This window comes from Somniosus microcephalus, unplaced genomic scaffold (assembly GCF_052327205.1).
Source record: "Somniosus microcephalus isolate GS21.2 unplaced genomic scaffold, FLI_Smic_1.0 unresolved_chr2, whole genome shotgun sequence".
Taxonomy (NCBI): Eukaryota; Metazoa; Chordata; class Chondrichthyes; order Squaliformes; family Somniosidae; genus Somniosus; species Somniosus microcephalus.
Window position 1 is genome coordinate 60,118,992 of NW_028225180.1, and position 15,129 is coordinate 60,134,120.

Here is a 15,129-nt window from a genome sequence, read left to right on the forward strand (position 1 = left end):
TGGCCTCATCCTGAGTCATAGCTGCAGATTGTCCGGCGTCCTGATTTCGGGTGGCCATCCTACGGGGAGCGTTCGGCTCCCTGAGTTGATCTGGTAGCACTGCCGGCAGAACCCTCGATGTCCAATTTAGGGCATCATCTTCATAGGGGTGCGGAGTGTCGTGGGATCCGTCATCATTCGGGCCCGTGTGACCGGTTGGGCAGGGAGCCAGATCTCTGAGCGAGACGGTGGACTTCCGGCCACTGGGGTACCGCACGTGCACATACATGTGGTTTACCTCCATTATCTCCACCTCGTCAATGAGAGGATCGTTCTTGGCAGACGGGGCGAATCTCCAGAGTAGCACAGGGCCTGGAGCCACCAACCATGACGGTAGATATCTCCCATGTGTAGAGCGACGCCGGAACTTGAAGAATCGCTCATGTGGTGTGACCTTAGTGGACGTGGCGAGATGAGGCCTGATAGAGTGTAACACGTCGGGGAGCACAGTTTCCCACTGCTGGTCTGGTAGGTTGTGTGACCTCAGTGCCAGACCGACAGGGTTCCAGATGATGGCATTGTATCGTTCAACCTGTCCATTGCCGATTGGTTGATATGTTGTCCTCTTACTCGAGGCAATTCCCCATTGGAAGAGATAACTTTTAAGTTCACTCATCATAAAGGAGGGACCCCGATCCATGTGGATAAAATTGGCCGTCCGCAAAGGGAAAAGACCTGATTGAGGCATTTAATTACCATAGAGATAAGCATATTAGGAAAGGGGAAGGCAAAGGGAAAGCATGAATACTCGTCTACCATCGTAAGTAGGTAGATGTTCTGCGTCGACGAAGGCAATGGCGCTTTAAAGTCTATGCTGAGCCTCTGCCTAGGCTGCATTGCATGTATGAGTAAGTCATCTGATGGGCAGAAGAATTGTGGTTTCAATTCTGCACAAATCCTACAGGAGGAACATGTTTTCTTCATGTCCTCCATTGAGAATGGTAGATTTTTGGAGCGCACAAAGTGCAACATACGGGTAATGCCAGGATGGCATAAGTCCATATGCAGATCCGCCAGAGTCGACCTTGACATTGAAGAGCAAAATGCCCGTGTGAAGGTATCTGGGGCCACATTCTGTTTGCCGGGTTGATAACAGATAGTATATCCAAAGGTGGCCAGCTCCATCCTCCAGAGTTGAATTTTATTATTTTTGATTTTCGTGCGCTTCCGGTTATCCAACATGAAGGCTATGGAGCTCTGGTCAGTTATGAGCATGAAGTAACGCTGAGCAAGAAAATGTCAACATTGACGTACAGCCTCGATGATGGCTGTAGCCTCCTTCTCGACGGGGGGGGGGGGAGGGGGTTAATGGAGCTCGCTACCCTTTAAGGTTCTGGATAGGAATGCCACGGGTCGACCACCTTGATTCAAGGTAGCCGAGATCACCACATCCGATCCATCGCATTTGACCACAAAAGGAATGTTTTAGTCAACGGAGCAAAGCGTGGCTTTCTGCAGCTGTCGTTTGAGGAGGTTGAAGGCAGAACTAGCCATTGCTTCCAATGGAAAAGACTTTGCATGAAGCAGGGGCTGTAGCTTATCAGAGAAGAGAGGTATCCACTTTGCATAATAAGCAAACATGCCAAGTGCCCGACGAAGAGAGCCGAGATTTGTAGGGGGAGGGAGCTCCTGAAGTGGATGAAGTCGCTCTGGGTCTGGTTTAATAACACCGTTGCCCACCCAGTGGCCGGGAATGTTCACTGATGGCATCAACTTCACCGATTTGGATTTATTTAACGTTAAGTGGTGATGACGGAGAACATCAAAAAATCTCTGACGATTGGCGTCATGCTACTTTTGATCACGGCCGGCAACAGTGATATTGTCTAAATACGGAAAGGTATCCGTCAAGTTCTCTTGCTGGACTAGGCCATCCATTGCCCATTGGAAGACGGCCACCCCATTGGTGACCCCAAATAGAAGGCGACGAAATGGATAAATCCGAGCAATGGCCTCAAAGGCCGTAGAATTTTTGTCAGAGTCTTTCAGTGGTACCTGATGGTACGCGCACTTAAATCGATTGTTGAAAATACCTTGTTTTTGGCAAGGTTGTTGACCATGTCGTCTATTCGTGGTAGTGGGTAGGCATCGAGATCAGTATATTGATTAAAAGTCTGCGAATAATCAACACACAGACGTTTCTTATGTTGTTTTTAAGGGTTTTTCACAACGACGACTTGAGCCCGCCAGGGAGATGAACAAGGCTCGATAATCCCGTCAGCTAAAAGGCGAGAGATCTGTGCCTCGATAAATATTCGGTCGTCTTGGCTAAAGTGCCGCGATTTGGTGGCTATGGGTTTACAGCGGGGGAGAGATTGGCAAACAGGGAGGGCTCACCGAGTAAGGCCGCTGAGAGTGCACAAAACGGCACCTTAGAAGTGGTAAGCTCAAGCTTCGACCCTCCAAACTCAGAAGTAAGTCGTTTGTGCTGCTTCTGGAAGTCCTGTCCCAGAAGCACATCGCTACATAAGTTTTTGAGTACTCCGAGCTGGGTGGAGGGATACGTGTGACCATTGAGGATGAGGTTGACAAGGCAGAAGCCAGAAGAATTGGAGGTCAGAGTCGTCAGAGCCATTGCAATCTCCCTGTCCGAGGGTTAAATGCGCAGTTTTAACCTGCTTACAGCCCGCTTACTAATAAAGTTGTCAGAGCTGCAGGAGTCGATTAGCGTGCTTAGAGCGAGCCCATTTACTGAAATCTTCGTGGCTGCATGGGACAAACTTTGGGGAAGAACAGCTGTGATGGGAGGAGGGGTAATTTTTCCTTCGGCAGCTGTAGTCTTAGCAGTGGTTCTTGTGGGAGTAGCAGCTCCATAGATAGCAGCTGTGAAGCTAACAGGAGCTCTCGACTGGTATACTTTAGAGCAGCGGCCCTTCTTATTGGCAGAGGCCCGTGACTGGCATATCTTGGAAAAGTGTCCTTTCTTGCTGCAATGATTGCAGGTCGCATTACAAGCTGGGCAAAATTTTCAGTAATGGAATATACCTCCACAAAAGAAACACATTCTTCCTGATTGCCAGGATGCTGCTAGGGCAGGGTCGTCATCAGCGAAGGCCTCTAGGGTAGGGATATCGCCCGTTAAAGTAGAGTCATCATCAGCAGGGGCATCCGCATGAGACCTATCGAAAGACTTATTATAGGTGATAGCCGCCACCCATGCATGTGGTGGGAGATAAATGTCTGCATTCTTCTTGGCCAAGTCCAGGGAACACGCCTGGATATAAGCAGTCCGTAAATTGAGGGTTTTAATTTCCAGCATACGCTGATGTAGAAAAGGAGATGCAGTCCCATTGATAAAGGAATTGAGGATTAGTTCCTCTTGATACTGTTGAGCTGTAACCGCTTTGAGCCTGCTGAGGCTGAGCCTGCAAAGTGTCTGGAGGAATTCGTCAACTGATTCCCCAGGCTGCTGCCGAGTTGTGGCCAGTAGGTGTCGAGCAAAGCTTTCATTCAGGGTATTGACATATAGCTGCTATAAAATTTGGATAGCAGTCCTCAACATAATCATACACATGAGGGGATACGTAGTTAATAAGCATTTGTAACTTATTAGAGGCACCCGCCCCACATTCTTCAAGAAAGTTGCTAAAGGTACGAAACCAATGCTTCCATACGTTCGCTGCCAAAGTTGCATTCGGGTCCAGGTCGAGACGAGCAGGTCTAAGGAGTTTTTCCATGATGGATCAGTTTCTTGCCCAAGTCCCTCTCTGCGGTTCGAGTTGCAGCTGGTTGTTCCGAATCACCAAAGGGATGGAGACGATAACAATTTAAATAAATTGACATAATAAAGACCCACTGCGCACTTGGTTGTAAATAAAGCAAGGCTTTAATCGACTTGTAACAAAACATGGAGGTCTAGTTACTAGTCACTAGCTTCCTGTTTCCAGATTGTCTCTGGCCAAGTTGGGCCCACGCCCGAGTATTTTTACTCATCGGACGGCGCCCTCAGCTGGCCGTTCAGTAGTACTTCCTGAGTTACTTCTTGTAGAAGTTGCGATTCATGACAATCCCCATTCTCCACTCCCCCCAAGCATTATCCCCCATACTACACACCCTGCGAGCACTATCCCCCATTATCCACTCCCATCGAGCACCATCCCACATTCTCCTCACCCCCCGAGCACTGTCACCCATTCTCTATTAACCCAAGCACTATCCGCCATTCTCCACTCCTCCCGAGCACAATCCCCCATTCTCCTCTCCCACCGAGCACAATCTCCCATTCACCAATCCCCCGAGCACTATCTCCCATTCTCCTCTCCCTCCGAGCACTATCCCCCATTCTCCACTCCCCCCGAGCACTATCCCCCATTCTCCACTTCCCCGAGCGCTATCGCCATTCTACAGTCCCCACGAGCACTATCCCCCATTCTCCACTCCCCCCGAGCACTATCGCCATTCTACAGTCCCCACGAGCACTATCCCCGATTCTGCACTCCCCCCGAGCACTGTCTCCCATTCTCCAATCCCCCCGAGCTCTATCCCCAATGCTGCAACCGCGAGCACAATCTCCCATTCTCCACTCCCCCCGAGCACTATCCCCCATTCCCAACTCCCCGTGGGGCAGCACGGTGGCATAGTGGTTAGCACTGTTGCCTCACAGCGCCAGGGACCCGGGTTCAAATCCGGCCTCGGGTGACTGTCTGTGTGGAGTTTGCACATTCTCCCCGTGTTTGCGTGGGTTTCCTCCGGGTGCTCCGGTTTCCTCCCACAGTCCAAAGATGTGCGGGTTTAGGTTGATTGGCTATGATAAATTGACCCTTAGTGTTAGGGGGATTAAATACGTGGGGTTACGGAGATAGGGTGGGATATGTGTTGGTGTAGGGGTTACGGGGATCGGGTGGGATATGTGTCGGTGCAGGCTCGATGGGCTGAAATGGCCTCTATCTGCACTGTGGGGTTTCTGTGATTCTGTTTCTGTGAAGACCTATCCACCATTCTCCACTCCCCCGAGCACGATCTCCCATTCAACACTCCCCCTGAGCACTATCTCCCATTCTTCATTCCCCCCTAGCAATATCCCCTATACTCCACTCCACCCGAGCACTATCCCCCATTCTCCACATCCTGCCTAGCACTATCTACCATTCCGAACTACCCCCCGAGCACTATCCCTAATTCTGTACTCCACACGAGTACTATCCCCCATTCTCCACTCCCCTGAGCACTATAACCCATTCTCACCTCCCCCGAGCAAAATCTCCCATTCTCCACTCACCCTGAGCACTGTTCCCATTCTCCACGCCCCCCGAACACTATCCCCATTCTCCACACCCCCCGAGCACTATCCCCCACTCTCCACTCCCCCGAAAACTGTCTCGCATTCTCCACTCCCCCGAGCACTATCCGACATTCTCCTCTCCCCCCGAGCACTATTCCCATTTTTCACAAAGCCCGAGCACTATCTTCCATTCTCCACTCTCCTCGAGCACTATCCCCCATTCTCCAGTTCGCCCGAGCATTATCCCCCATTCTGCTCTCCCAAGAGCTCTCTCTCCCATTCTCCATTTCCCCCAGCTCTATCCCCCATACTCCACTTCCCTGAGCACTTTTCTCATTCTCCTCTCCCCCCGAGCACTCTGCCCCATTCCCCAATCCCCACGAGCACTATCCCCATTTCTCCACTCCCCCCGAGCATTGTCCCCATTCTCCTCTCCCCCGAGCACTATCACCCATTGTCCAATACCCCCGAGCACTATCCACCATTCTCCACTCCCCCCGAACACTCTTCCCATTCTCAAATCCCCCCAAGCACTGTCCACCATTCTCCTCTCTCCGAGCACTATCCCCCATTCACCACTCACCCCGAACACTATCCCCCATTCCCAACTCCCCACGAGCTCTATCCCCCATTCTCCACTCCCCCGAGCACTATCCCCCATTCTCCACTCCCCCCGAGCACTATCCCCCATTCTCCACTCCCCCCGAGCACTATCTCCCATTCTCAACTCACCCCGAGCACTATCTCGCATCCTCCAGTCCCCACGAGCACTATCCCCCATTCTCCACTCCCCCCGAGCACTGTCTCCCATTCTCCAATCCCGGGAGAACTATCCCTCGTTCTCCACTTCCCTGAGCACTATCCCTCATTCTCAAATCCCCCAAGCACTATCTCCCATTCTCCACTACCCTGAGCGCTATCCCACATTCTGCACTCCCCCCAAGCACTATCCCCCATTCTCTAGTCCCCACAAGCAATATCTCCCATCCCCCAGCCTCCCTAGCAACATCTCCCATTCTCCCCTCCCCTGAGCATTATCCTCTATTCTCCACACTCCCCGAGCACTATCCATCATTCTCCACTACCCCAGAGCAATATCCCTCATCTCCAATCCCCAAAGCAATATCCCTCATTCTCCACTCCCCCCGAGCAATATCCGACATTCTCCACTCCCCCCGAGCTCTACCACACATTCCCCTCTCCCCCCGAGCACTATCCATCATTCCCCACTCTCCCCGAGCACTATCCTACATTCTCCACTCTGCCCGAGCAATAACCCTCATTCTCCATTCCCCCAAGCTCTATCCCTCATTCTCCACTCCCCCTGAGATCTAACCATCATTCTCCGCACCCCCCGAGCAATATCCCACATTCTACACTCCCCCCGAGCACTGTCACTCATTCTCCACTCTACTGAGCTCTATCCCTCATTCTCCACTCCCCCGAGCGCCATCCCTCATTCTCCACTCCCCCGAGCACTATCCATCATTCTCCATTCCCCCCGAGCACTATCCCACATTCTCCACTCCGCCCGAGCACTATCCATCATTCTCCACTCCCCCCGAGCACTATCCCACATTCTCCACTCCGCCCGAGCACTATCCCTCATTGTCCATTCCCCCGAGCACTATCCATCATTCTCCACTCCCCCCGAGCACTATCCCACATTCTCCACTCCGCCCGAGCACTATCCCTCATTCTCCACTCCGCCCGAGCACTATCCCTCATTCTCCACTCCCCCCGAGCACTATCCCACATTCTCCACTCTGCCCGAGCACTATCCCTCATTGTCCATTCCCCCGAGCACTATCCCTCATTCTCCACTCCGCCCGAGCACTATCGCTCATTCTCCACTCCCCCGAGCACTATCCCACATTCTCCACTCCGCCCGAGCACTATCCCTCATTGTCCATTCACCCGAGCACTATCCCTCATTCTCCACTCCCCCTGAGAACTATCCCCCATTCTCCACTCCCCACGACCTCTATCCATCATTCTCCACTCCCCCGAGCACTGTCCCTCATTCTCCACTCCCCTGAGCTCTATCCCTCATTCTCCACTACCCCGAGCGCCATCCCTCATTCTCCACTCCCCCCGAGCACTATCCATCATTCTCCACTCCCCCCGAGCACTATCCCACATTCTCCACTCCGCCCGAGCACTATCCCTCATTGTCCATTCCACCGAGCTCTATCCCCCATTCTCCACTCCCTCCGAGCTCTATCGCTCATTCTCCACTTCCCCGAGCTCTATCCCTCATTCTCCACTCCCCCTGAGCTCTATCCCTCATTCTCCACTCCCCCTGAACTCTATCCCTCATTCTCCACTTCCCCGAGCTCTATCCCTCATTCTCCACTCCGCCCGAGCACTATCCCTCTTTGTCCATTCCCCCGAGCACTATCCCCCATTCTCCACTCCCCCTGAGATCTATCCCACATGTTAAACTCCCCCCGAGAACTAGCCCCCATTCTCCACTCCCCACGACCTCTACCCCCCATTCTCCACTCCCCCCAACTCTATCGCGCATTCTCCACAACCACAAGCTCTGTCACACATTCTCACACTCCCCGAGCACCATGTCCAAATCTCCAATCCCCCGCACACTATCTCCCATTCTCCAATCCCCCCCGAGCACTATCCCCCATTATGCCCACCCCCCGAGCACTATCTTCCATTCTGCACTCCCCCGAACACTATCCCACATTTTCCACTCAACCGAGCACTATCTCCCATTCTCCACTCCCCAAGAGCACTTTCTCCCATTCTTCACTCCCTGCGAGCACTATCTCCCATTCCTCAGCCACCAAAGCACTCTCCCGCATTCTCCACTGCCTCCGAGCACTATCCCCCATTCTCCACAAACCCCGAGCACTAGCTCGCATTCTCCACTCTCCCCGGGCACTATCCCCATTCTGCAATCTCCCCAAGCACTATCCCTATTCTCCGCTCCTCGAGCTCTGTCCCCCATTCTCCACTTCCCCCAAGCACTCTCCCCTTTTCTGATCTCCCATGAGCACTGTCTCCCATTCTCCACTCCCCCAGAGCACTATCTCCCATTCTCTGCTCCCCCGAGCAATATCCCCAATCACTACTTCCCCCGAGCACTACCACCAATGCTCCACTCCCTCGATAACTATCCCCCATTCTCCACTCCCCTCCGAGATCTATCTGCATTCCCCATTCCCCCAGAGCAGTATACCCATTCTCCAATCCACCCGAGCACTATCACCCAGTCTCTACTCTCCCCGAGCACTATACCCTATTCTCCACTCCCCCAGAGCATTATCCCACATTCCCCAATCCCCCCGAGCACTAACTCCCAATCTTCACTCCCTGCGAGCACTATCTCCCAATCTCCTCTCCACCAAGCACTATCACACATTCTCCACTCCCCGCGAGCAATATCTCCCATTTTCCACTCCCCCAGCACAATCTCCCATTCTCCACTGCCTTCGAGCATTATCCCCCATTCACAACTCCCCCAAGACCTATCCCCTATTCTCCACTCCCCTGAGCACTATCTCCCACTCTCCACTCCCCCTGAGCACTATCTCCCATTCTTCATTCCCCCCGAGCAATATCACCCATTCTACACTCCACCCGAGCACTATCCCTATTCGCCACTCTCTGCCGAGCACTAGCTCCCATTCCCAACTCCCCCCGAGCATTATCCCCTATTCTCCACTCCACACGAGCACTATCCCCCATTCTCCATTCCCCCGAGCACTATACTCCATTCCCCTCTCCCCCGAGCAAAATCTCGCATTCTCCACTCCCCCAAGCACTGTCCTCATTCTCCATTACCCCGCAACACTATCCCCCATTCTCCTCTCCCCCCGAGCACTACTCCCATTATCAACAAACCCCGAGCACTATCTCCCATTCTCCACTCTCCCCGAACACTATCCCCCATTCTCCACTTCTTCGAGCACTATTCCCATTCTCCACTCCCCCGAGCAGTATCGCACATTTTACAATCCCTCCCGAGCTCTATCCCCATTCCCTACTCCCCCAGAGCACTGTCCTTCATTCTCCAATCCACCCGAGTACTATCCCCATTCTCCACTCCCCCCGAGCACTTTTACCCAATCTACAATCCCCCCGAGCACTTTCCCCCTTTCTCCACTCCCCACGAGCACTATCCCCCATTCTCCAACCCCACGAGCACTCTCCCCCATTCTCCACTCCCCCAATCACTATCCCCGATTCTGCTCTCCGCCCGAGCACTCTCCCCATTCTCCAGTCCCCCAAGCATTATCCCCCATTCTCCTCTCCCCTGAGCACTATAGCCCTATCTCCACTCCCCCTGAAAACTCTCCCCCATTACCCACACCCCGCGAGCTCTATCCCCCATTCTCCACTCACACCAAGCACTATCTCCCGTCCTCCAATTCCCACGAGCACTATCCCCCATTCTGCAATCCCCCGAACACGATCCCTCATTCTCCACTTCCGCGAGCACTATCCCTCATTTTCCACTCCCCCGAGCACTAACTCCCATTCTCCACTCCCCCGAGCGCTATCGCCCATTCTGCACACCCCCGAACACTATCCAACATTCTCCACTCCCCACAAGCAATAGCTCACATTCCCAGCCACCCAAGCACCATCTCCCATTCTCCACTCCCCCGAGCATTATCCCCCATTCTCCCCTCCCCAAAGCACAATCCCTCATCTCCACTCCCCCCGAGCACTATCACACATTCCCCACTCCCCCGAGCACTATCCCCCATTCTCCACTCCCCCGAGCACGATCCCCATTCTCCACTCCCCCGAGCACTATCACACATTCCTCACTCTCCAGAGCTATATCCTTCATTCTCCAGACCCCCGAGCACTGTCCCTCATTCTCCACTCCCCCCGAGCACTATCGCTCATTCTCCACAACCCCGGGCTCTATCAACAATTCTCCACTCCCCCCGAGGACTGCCTCCCAATCTCCAATCCCCCGAGCACTATCTCCCATTCTCCACTCCCCCCGAGCACTAACCCTCATCCTGCCTGCCCCCCGAGCACTATCTTCCAATCTCCACTCCCCCGAACACTATCCCCCATTCTCCACTCCCCCGAGCACTATCTCCCATTCTCCACTCCCCCCGAGCACTATCGCCTATTCTCCACTCCCCAAGAGCACTCTCCTCCATCTCCACTCCCCCCGAGAACTATCTCCCTTTCCTCAGCCAGCCAAGCACTATCCCACATTCCCCATTCCCCCAGAGCACTATCCCTCATTCTACACAAACCCCGAGCACGATCTCCCTTTCTCCACTCTCCCCGAGCACTATCCACATTTTCCACTCTTCCCGAGCACTAACCACATTCTCCTCTCCCCCCGAGCTCTATCCCCCATTCTCCACTCCCCCCGGGCGCTATCCCCCATTTTCCACTCTCCCAGAGCACTATCTACCATTCTCCACTTCCCCCGAGCACTATCCCCTTTTCTGATCTCCCGCGAGCTCTATCTCCCATTCTGCACTCCCCCAGGGCACTATCGCCCATTCTCCACTCCCCCGAGAACAATCCCCAATCACCATTTCCCCCGAGCACTACCACCCATGCTCCACTCCCGCGATAACTATCCCCCATTCTCCACTCCAACCCGAGCTCTATCCGCATTCCCCACTCGCCCAGAGCACTATCCCCATTCTGCAACCCGCCCGAGTACTATCCCCATTCTCCACTCCCCCCGAGCTCTATCCCCCGTTCTCCACTCCCCCCGGGCGCTATCCCCCATTTTCCACTCTCCCAGAGCTCTATCTCCCATTCTCCACTCCCCCAGGGCACTATCGCCCATTCTCCACTGCCCCGAGAACAATCCCCAATCACCATTTCCCCCGAGCACTACCACCCATGCTCCACTCCCCCGATAACTATCCCCCATTCTCCACTCCACCCCGAGCTCTATCCGCATTCCCCACTCGCCCAGAGCACTATCCCCATTCTGCAATCCGCCCGTGCACTATCACCCATTCACTACTCCCCCCGAGCATTAGCCCCCATTCTCCCTCCCCCCGAGCACTAGCCCCCATTATCCCTCCCCCCGAGCACAGTACCCCATACTCCACTCCCCCAGAGCATTATCCCACATTCCCCAATCCCCCCGAGCACTATCTCTCAATCTTCACTCCCCGCGAGCACAATCTCCCAAACTGCTCTCCACCGAGCACTATCACACATTCTCCACTCCCTGTGAGCACTATCTCCCATTCTCCACCCCCCTTCGAGCACTGCCCCCATTCTCGAAAAATCCAAACAATATCGCACAGCGTCCACTCCCCCGGAGCACTGTCCCCCATTCTCCTCTCCCCCCCAGCTCTATCCCCCATTCTCCACTCCCCCGAGCTCTTTCCCCTATTCCCCATTCCCCCCGAGCACTATCCCCCATTCTCCACTCCTCCCGAGCTCTATCCCCCATTCTCCACTACTCCCGAGCTCTATCGCCATTCTGCACTCCCCCCGAGCTCTATCCCCATTCTGCCCTCCCCCGAGCACTATCCCCCATTCTCCACACCCCCCGATCATTATCTCCCATTATCAATTCTTCGCGAATGCTTGCTCTCATTTTATGTTGCGCTTAAGTGAAATTTCTACACAAATGTGCCGCGTCAAAATCAGCATTGACAGCCTCATGTTTATGAGCACCCTACATTGCTATCCCACCTTGGCTTCTCCCATCAGTGATGGTTGTGGTGCTTTTACTGGCTGCCTCACTGAGTCATTGACGTGGTCGCCATGGAAGTCAAATAGACAACCTTCATGGGTTATTTCCTTGGTTAACTGGCAGAGTCAAATATCCGACCTGATTAATCATCATTTTTGGTTGTTGAATGTGCACTTCAGGGGAGGAAACTCGACTCGGCGGTAGTGCTACACTGGCGGTAGTGATTCGATCGCCTGTTGGAGTTTTGCTTAGAGCATCCTGGTGGAAGTGATTGCAATATCTCTGAGGAAAGTGATTGCTTTGGGGGTTGCTGTGTGTCATAATAAAAGTTGACAGAATTTTTGAAAATGAGGTCAAATTGGAGGATTTAAAATTAAAACAATTTAATTTCAGAAGCTGTTATTTTGCTGGATATCCACTGGTGTATAGTTTTAAAAATGTGGTGAATTCGCACGAATACCAGCTGCCTCAGATTAAATAAGCTAACAGCACTGGCCACGGATGGAGCCTGGGCCCTTCCTGCTCTGTGTTGGGGCGCAGCCCTACACTGGATGAGGTCCACTAACAGCATTTGCTGGGGATGGAGCCTGGGCCCTTCCTACTCTCTGTGGGGCTCGGCCCAACACTGGATGAGAGCAACAACTCAACGCAGCCCTTAAACCAAACCTATCCCTGCCCTGCTTTGTATGTGTGTGGGGCTCAGTGCCACAGTTGGTCAGATCAGTTAACTCAGTACAGGCCATGGTTGGAACTTGGGACCTTCCTGCTGTGTGTGTGGGGCTCAGTGCCACGACTATTGAGGTTGAAGGGAACAGGGGAAAACTGGTAAGGCGGAGAAGACACCCGTGGTCCGAAAAGACATGCACATAGACAGAAGAGAGGTAGATATTGAAGTCAAAGGAGCTGAATATCGTGTGGAGCATATAACAGGCGACCAATGGGCTACTGACTGTTCGGATTCACCAGCCATGTTCAATTTCACCCCCATTAATAAAAATCTCAGAATTTTGCATTTGTACATCGTGGGGGCCAGTCACTTGAGTCCTTCCTCCTTTATGTAGAATTTCTCCAAATTCAGCCTCCACAGTTACGCACAGTTGCACCACGTTGGAAAGCACGGTACAATTCAACGGGCTCAATCTCAGTGTGAACCATGGGTTGGAGTCCCCAAATTTCAGCCTCTCCACTGATCTGACAGTCTTCTGGACCAAAGCGAAGTTCTGAGACTCGCACAGGTAGTTTAACATGTTCATGAGCTTCCTCTTATCCGTGTTCGTGTCCATGTTCTTGATCTCTAACTGAACATTTATCTGCACCCTTCCTATCACCTGGCAGGTGGTTTGGTGACATAGCGGGCCCAGGATTTCTTCCAGCTGCCGGGCTGAAGTGGAGGATGGGAGACCCACCAAGAATCACGTAAATATCTCAAAGTGCCCATCGACCTTCTTAAAAGCCCATTGAAGGAGCTCCAATACGTTCTGGCGCCTTTCAGTCAAGTACTGAGTGAGGGCCGCCAAGAACTCTTGCATGGTAAGGTGGAGGAACGTGTACACAACATTTTCTGCTGCGTCATCACTCTTCAAGATCTCCGTCATAAACCTGGAAATGAACTTGGAGCGTTCCAGCTGGTGTTGACATAAGTGGTCTTCATTGAAGACAATGAGCCTGTTGGAAACTCCCTGGTAGGCAACTCTTCGATTCAGAGTAACACTGCTCGCTGATTCTCAACACCTTGCCTGTGGTTTTTCAAGAGGTTGTAAATGTAGTTGGCAAAGAGTTCAGTGATGGTTTTAGGGGGAGGTCTTCTCCCCTCCGCTTGAGTGAAGGGTGGGCTCAAGGTGGAGCACATGATCCAGCAGTGGGAAGGTTTGTAGCACATGATGTACAGGTTTTCATTTTCTTCAACGTGTTTGAATACATGGATGGCGAGTTTCTCATTCCTGAAGATCTTTTTAAAATCATCCTTCCATTCACTGGCCAGGAAGCCCAGGACCTCGGCCCAGAGGTTGATATTGGCCTGCTCCAATGAGTCAAGAGCCGTTGGCCGACTTCTGACAAGCACGGAACAACCCTTTAGCACCTGTTGCTGTACCAGACAGCGGACAATTTCGGACACTTCACATCTGCATTAGGTTCCGCTGCAGCTGTTCCCATGGCCTTTATTTTCCCCACGATCTGTGAAACCTATCGTGTGTTGGAACTTATCCAACCCATCGAACATCAAGAGCAGATATTCCGGCCTCATCCATATATCTCCAATATCTTTCCCAAATAAGCCTAGGAATCCAGCACTATTTCTTTCAGAGAATGGGCACCACTAATGACGTCGAGGTTCCTGAATTTGAACTGAAAAACAAATTGAAACTGATGATAGATTTTCCCCACGGCCCACTCATGTACCATCTTCTCAACCATGGTGATCTTGCCGATGCCGACCACCCCGCTGACCACCGAGGTCCCAGCATGATAATTGATCGATGCAGATTTTCTCAATGTTGCTGCTCACATGCTTCTGCTGCCACTCCTCGTGTTCCCTGCCTCTGGCCAGCAGCTCATGTTCCACCAGTCTCCGCTCGTGGAGAGAGGAAATGATTATCAGTTCAGTATATCGATCAGTGATTGAGAAGGTCTTTGTTTTGTCACTTCCACGGATTGTGCCATTGCTGACGTTCCCGTTTTCGGAGAGGAGGTGTTCCTTGTGTTGCTTTTGGATGCCTTTCGTTGTATTATTAAGAATGCCATTAGTGTCGCTCTTATTGTAATATTGTTAGACACCAAAATGGCCGTAAAACATATAGACTGAGGTTTTGGGTGGTAACGCAGAATGGGCAAATCGTACACCAATTTTACACTCCACGAGGTAGAAATTCATCTTCTGCAGTAAGGGGCAATAGCGGATCGGACGCCCTTTATACACCCTGCCTGATATTCAGTGCCATTAGTGGCAATATTAGTCCTGGCCTATAACAGATGTCAGATGTGATTCCGCCCACTTTGCGCTACCGCCGGGAAAAATGAGCACCCCACATCTACTGTCTTTTCCATTGGGGATTGCATTTAACTATGGGAGGTCGTGCAAAATGTGCAATGTCGAATTGTCGCCTGTTATACACCCGGACCAATTTGACCGACCATTCCCTTCAGTGGAAAGGGAAATCAGGGAAGGTGTATAATTGGCAGCTGATTCAATGGCGCAGAAATTCGGGTC

General features: G+C 52.5%; 2 pseudogenes; both read right to left on the bottom strand.

The window, feature by feature from the left end:
- The window catches only part of LOC147092706 (NACHT, LRR and PYD domains-containing protein 12-like), a 1,351,730-nt pseudogene that overhangs the window by 237,301 nt on the left and 1,099,300 nt on the right, over positions 1-15,129 (bottom strand).
- Positions 1-15,129, bottom strand: part of LOC147092709 (NACHT, LRR and PYD domains-containing protein 3-like) — a 116,420-nt pseudogene that overhangs the window by 73,836 nt on the left and 27,455 nt on the right.